This window comes from Rutidosis leptorrhynchoides, chromosome 9 (assembly GCF_046630445.1).
Source record: "Rutidosis leptorrhynchoides isolate AG116_Rl617_1_P2 chromosome 9, CSIRO_AGI_Rlap_v1, whole genome shotgun sequence".
NCBI classification, from domain to species: Eukaryota; Viridiplantae; Streptophyta; class Magnoliopsida; order Asterales; family Asteraceae; genus Rutidosis; species Rutidosis leptorrhynchoides.
Window position 1 is genome coordinate 254,648,563 of NC_092341.1, and position 6,000 is coordinate 254,654,562.

Sequence of the window (6,000 nt, forward strand, 5' to 3'; positions counted from 1 at the left end):
TTTGAAGAAAAACATTTGTGATAAAACAAGAAGGAATGAACGATGAGGCGCGCCATCTATCATTCGACGAGCTTTGTAATTACAAACTGGGTATTTTCAATCACTTTTCTACACTAATCACCCTCATGAATTTATAATTAGAGTCTGATTTCATGCAAATGAGGACATTGCATGATCTCAAGTGTGGGGAAGGGTTATAAATTCTCTCGGGTTTGCACTTAGTTTATTTGCCAAATTTTGTGAAAATTTTAAAAATTTTCAAATAAATGAATTCAAAATCATGTTTATACATATTTATGAACGATGAAAATTAGGTGTTAATACCGAAATTATCGTTACCTCGGAAAGTACATAAATTGAGAAACACCCTAAAACGATTAAATTCATTTAAAATGGAATAAAGGAGAATAAAAAGGCAAAGAAAGAAACTAAGTGTGGGGAGAATGTACCAAGTTATTCAATTAAAAACTATCTATCACATGTTTCTGTAAAGTTTATTGCAGGTGCTTTTGTTTTGGACTAAATTAACTATTTTACCCGATGAAAGAAAAGAAAAGATAGATCTACACGATGAATCAATTCCATCATTAAAAGGAAGTAAAGTCTTCCAAAAAAGACACGCGCTTCTTGATTTAGGTCAGGAAGTTGTCGTCCAGACCAGCTGTAGGTTGACGAAAAATCTAGAAAAGTCATCACTAAAATCAGCAGGAAATCCACGGACCTCAGCATCAAACAAGGTCGCCAAGTGGTCAGATTTATCCTAACCATGAGAAGGATTTATCTCGTACAATGGGGGGGCACCGTGCAAATTAGCTTGATAAGACTAATGAATCAGATCCCCAGAAAGGATAATCTCCTTAAAGATTAAAAATCAGCTTTTAAGCCTGATATTACTCAATCCTTGAGATTGACCTTAAAGATTGAGAATTACAAACTCATGGAATTCAATGATATCTAAACTCGAGCTTGAACGAGAAAATATTTTGATCAAAATTAAAACCGATTTGTTTTCTGAAAACCTATTTTCAATGCGTTCATTACCATTGAACGTAAAATCCTAGGAATTCACCTGGAATTCATTAGGTCACCTGAACCAAATCGGGTGTCAACCGTAAGAACGGTGGTTGCATAGCATGGTCGGAGACAGGACCTTGTGCCAGACCGAAAAATTATAGGATGATCTTTACTATTGCTCCTACAAAGGATAGTACTAGCATCCGACACGTTTTAGACCATGAACATCTGCATGTCATTAGACATTGCCTTAACAGTTTCTTGTTCACCGCTTTCCTTTACAACCGGACGGTAGTTTGCCGAAAGGTAATATACGGAACAAGTAAACTGGATGTGTGCTTTCCGATACAGGGATAGCAGTGGATTACACGAACCTAAATGTTTTTAGCCAAAATATTGATCCACAAATATATTTTGCAAACACTGGTGAAGGGTTATTCCGAAAAACTTATCTAGGGTAAAAGCTAGATTGAATTTTCAAAAGATCAAATGTTTTTATAAAGATCCAATTTCCTTAAAGGATCTAAATTTTTATAGTTATGTGGGATTGTAAACCACATCGTTACTATCATTGTTTATACCACTGTATCAAAATCACTGATGTATAAAGTGTGAGAATAAAAAAGTGATTCGAGTGAAGTGTGATTTTATTTCAAGATATGTATTGCTTGAGGACAAGCAACGCTCAAGTGTGGGGATATTTGATAGTGCTCCAAATGAACATATATTTTGTAGCAATATCCTCTCAATATGTAAATTATTTAGTTGTAATTGTTCTATTTTAAGTTGTAATCGTTTATAGTAAATAAGTGCGAAGACAAAAGGCGAAAATGACGATTTGAAGACAAAAACGTCCAAAAAGCTCAAATGTACAAGATACAATCCAAGTGGTTCAACTTATTGATAAGAAACGTCTAAAAATGACAAAAGTACAAGTTGCGGAACGCAAAGTACAAGATATTAAATTATACAAAAAGGCGTTCGAAAATCCGGAACCGGTACCCGAGTCAACTATCAACGCCCGACGCAATGGACCAAAAATTACAAGTCTACTATGCACAAGAATATAATATAATATATAAATAATTATATTAATTATTTATATTTTATATTTATATATAAATTATGTCGACAAGCAAGGTTCCAAAATTGTGTGAGCTGGATTTTCAAACTCCGCGACTCGCGGAGTTTGCAGGCTTAAAATGCCTCAACTCGCGGAGCTGCAAAAATCAGAAATGCCTATAAAAGGCCATGCATTCTGCCGAGTTTAAATAACACCAAAATAATAATAATAATACTCCCTATGTAATAATAATATATATATAATATATATATAGTATAGGTTAGTTTTATATTAGATTAGTTTCTGGTTATGTAAAGGTTATTTTAGGGGTTTTTGAAGTCGAAATTCTGTCCGTGTAACACTACGCGATAAATACTCAATGTAAGTTATGTTCTCCTTTTTAAATTAATGTCTCGTACTTAAGTTATTATTATGCTTATTTGAGCCAAAGTAATCATGATGTTGGACTAAAAATTAAAGACGGGGTAATTGGGCTTTGTACCATAATTGGGGTTTGGACAAAAGAACGACACTTCTGGAAATTAGACTATGGGCTATTAATGGGCTTTATATTTGTTTAACTAAATGATAGTTTGTTAATTTTAATATAAAGATTTATAATTGGACGTCCCTATAAATAGCCATATACACTCGATCGGACACGATGGGCGGGATATTTATATGCACGAATAATCGTTCATTTAACCGGACACGGGAATGGATTAATAGTCTATGGAATTATTAAAACAGGGGTGAAATTATGTACAAGGACACTTGGCGTAATTGTTAACAAAGTATTAAACCTTGGATTACACGCAGTCGATATCCTGGTGTAATTATTAAACAAAGTATTAAAACCTTGTTACAGTTTAAGTCCCCAATTAGTTGGAATATTTGACTTCGGATATAAGGATAATTTGACGAGGACACTCGCACTTTATATTTATGACTGATGGACTGTTATGGACAAAAACCAGACGGGCATATTAAATAATCCAGGACAAAGAACAATTAACCCATGGGAATAAACTAAAAATCAACACGTCAAACATCGTGATTACGGAAGTTTAAATAAGCATAATATATTTTATTTCATATTTCCTCGTACTTTTATTTATTGTCATTTTAATTATTGTTATTTATTTTATATTGTTAGTTAAATATCGTCATTTACTTTACGCTTCGCTTAAAATATAAAATCGACAAACCGGTCATTAAACGGTAAACCCCCTTTTATATTATTATTATATATAAAAATATATATTTTGTACAAATATAGTTGTTTAAAATATAGTGTAAAATAAGTCGTCTCCCTGTGGAACGAACCGGACTTACTAAAAACTACACTACTCTACGATTAGGAACACTGCCTATAGTGTTGTAGCAAGGTTTAGGTATATCCCATTTGTAAATAAATAATTAAAACTTGTCATATTTTGTGTAAAATTGTATCGTATTTAATAGTTTTTCCTAGTAAAATATATAGCTATTTCATATACACCTCGCATAACATCAAGGACTTTCCGGACCTACATACTTGCTTACTTTCCGACTCAACTTTACCCCTACTTTACCACTGTGAGTTATAGCATCCCTTTTTACTTTAACTATTTTGGGAACTGAGAATACATGCGCATTTTATGTTTTACATACTAGGCACGAGTACTTAAACTTTATATATTTGTGGGTTATACAACGGCATAAACATTCCCTTTAGCTCGGTAACGTTTAGTCATCGGTTTTTGAACCGGTGAACACGAATCTTAGATATGGATCCATAGGGTTTGACATCCCCACTCGGGCTAGTTGCGCTAGGATTTAACGAGTGTTTAATACTTCGTAAACTTACGCACTTTCCAAGTGTACTTTCAGGGGGTGATATATTATTAAACGTTAAGTTAGTTACCGAGTACCCACGGTTGAACATATACTTTATCATACTGATTTGGATTACTGATTTAAACGCTTGTTGAAGCACTAAAATCTCTTGGCCTATCTTACATTACTGTTATACTTAAACTATAGCTCACCAACCTTTGTGTTGACGTTTTAAAGCATGTTTTTCTCAGGTGCTTAAGGTTGCTTGCTTCCGCTGTTGTACTAGACATGCCTTGTAGACTTCCGCTGTGCTTACTAGAGTTGTCACCGCATGAAACATATTATCTTGCATTCAAACTTGATTACTTTTGAACAATGATTTGTAACGACCTAAGGGTCACGTACTATTACCTTTGCTTCTATTCATAGAAGCATACTTTTGGTTGTAAAACATTTGATGTTGGTTATGACGTCACCTTTTATCATGAATGCAAACTTGTTTTGAAAACGCATATAGTGTTTGACCTTGTAATGATCCTGTTGTTGATTGTCCGTACATGTTGACTTAGTACGGGGCATCACAATTGGTATCAGAGCATTGGTTGTAGGGAATTAGGTTGCATTAGTGAGTCTAAGACAGACCCGAGTAGGATTCGCTAATAGGACTAATCTACAACTTGCTAGTTTACTTGTTTCTGCGGAACTTACTGCATACTGCTGTTTACTTTTACTACTATATATCGTATAGTGCTACTTGTTTACACTACTGCATGATAATAACTGCTTTCAATTGCGTGCTACTGTGTTGTATTACTGCATGTTACTGTTTACTACTACTGCATGCCACTGCTTACTTCTACTGCTGTATGAACTTACTGCATGCTACTATCTGCTTTTAACATGTTACTTCAGTATGATACTGTTACTATTGCCATACTACGTGCTGCTGTAAACGATCTAGGCTGCTGTAGTTGTTATGCCTGATTATGCGTTTGCTACATGTCTATTATTCGCTGTACCGACTTGGAGAACTTATCCTTCCCAGTTCAGATGTTTTCCTGAACTCCTTTCCCACTCGTCTAACCCCTAAGAACTAGTAGTGTAATCCACCTGTTACTACTGTTCCACCGTTCCAGAGATTGAAACATTTCTTCACGCAACCAGGGAGGAGTACCCCTCGGATTACACGCTCACTAATGTTGATCCTCGGAGGAGGAGATATGCGAGGACTTGTCGGAATAACCGCACCCCGAGCTCACTCTAATTATCCACATACATTGTATGAACATTAGAAGGATATTCAGTTCCGAAAGTTGACTTGTACCCTGTACGCTTTCATGACCGTCACTTAACTCTTTCGTTCTTCACCACTACTCGACGACCTAACAACACTTCTGTACTTAGACATTGACGTATGACCTACGCTTTCATCGAGAAACTGTGAGATTAATTATGTAGATCCTGTTTTGGGATGGCATAGATAAGGCACCGTTAGATGAAATTGAGTATAATTGGAAGTGATCACGTTACATTGACCATATGGAATGGTATTGGAATGAACGCACGATTTAGTACAATATTACTACATGAGGAATATGGGGTGATCCAGGGAAAATTTTGTCAGGAATCACTTGAGCATACACATTGTAGCCTGTTAAAGGTAGGGAAAGAATAACCACGTAGCCTATATACTGTACAAGAAGGGCCTTGATTGCAGAATTGAAAATCCGAAAATTTGTTATAGATATCGACACCCTGGATATTTAAGGAAAAGGTTCTCATATAGGAAAAACTTTAAACTTACTCGCAGTGAAGTAATCGTTATGGAAACTTGCATGGATCCTGATTCTTATTAGGGTACGTTTCGTCACAACGTTTTACTGTTTCGGAGTTGTTTAATACTAGAATGATAGAAACCTTACATCTAAGAACTTTAGCATTATGAATAATAAACCATTAACAACCAAGGGAATTAAGTATTCTATAGGACCATCAAATGGTAAGCTGGCAGAGATAGATGAATAATTTTAGGCAGTACTTTAAGATTAACAGGTGGGTCATTTGGAGATGACCTCATAATAACCAAACTTGGGAGTTTAAATGTA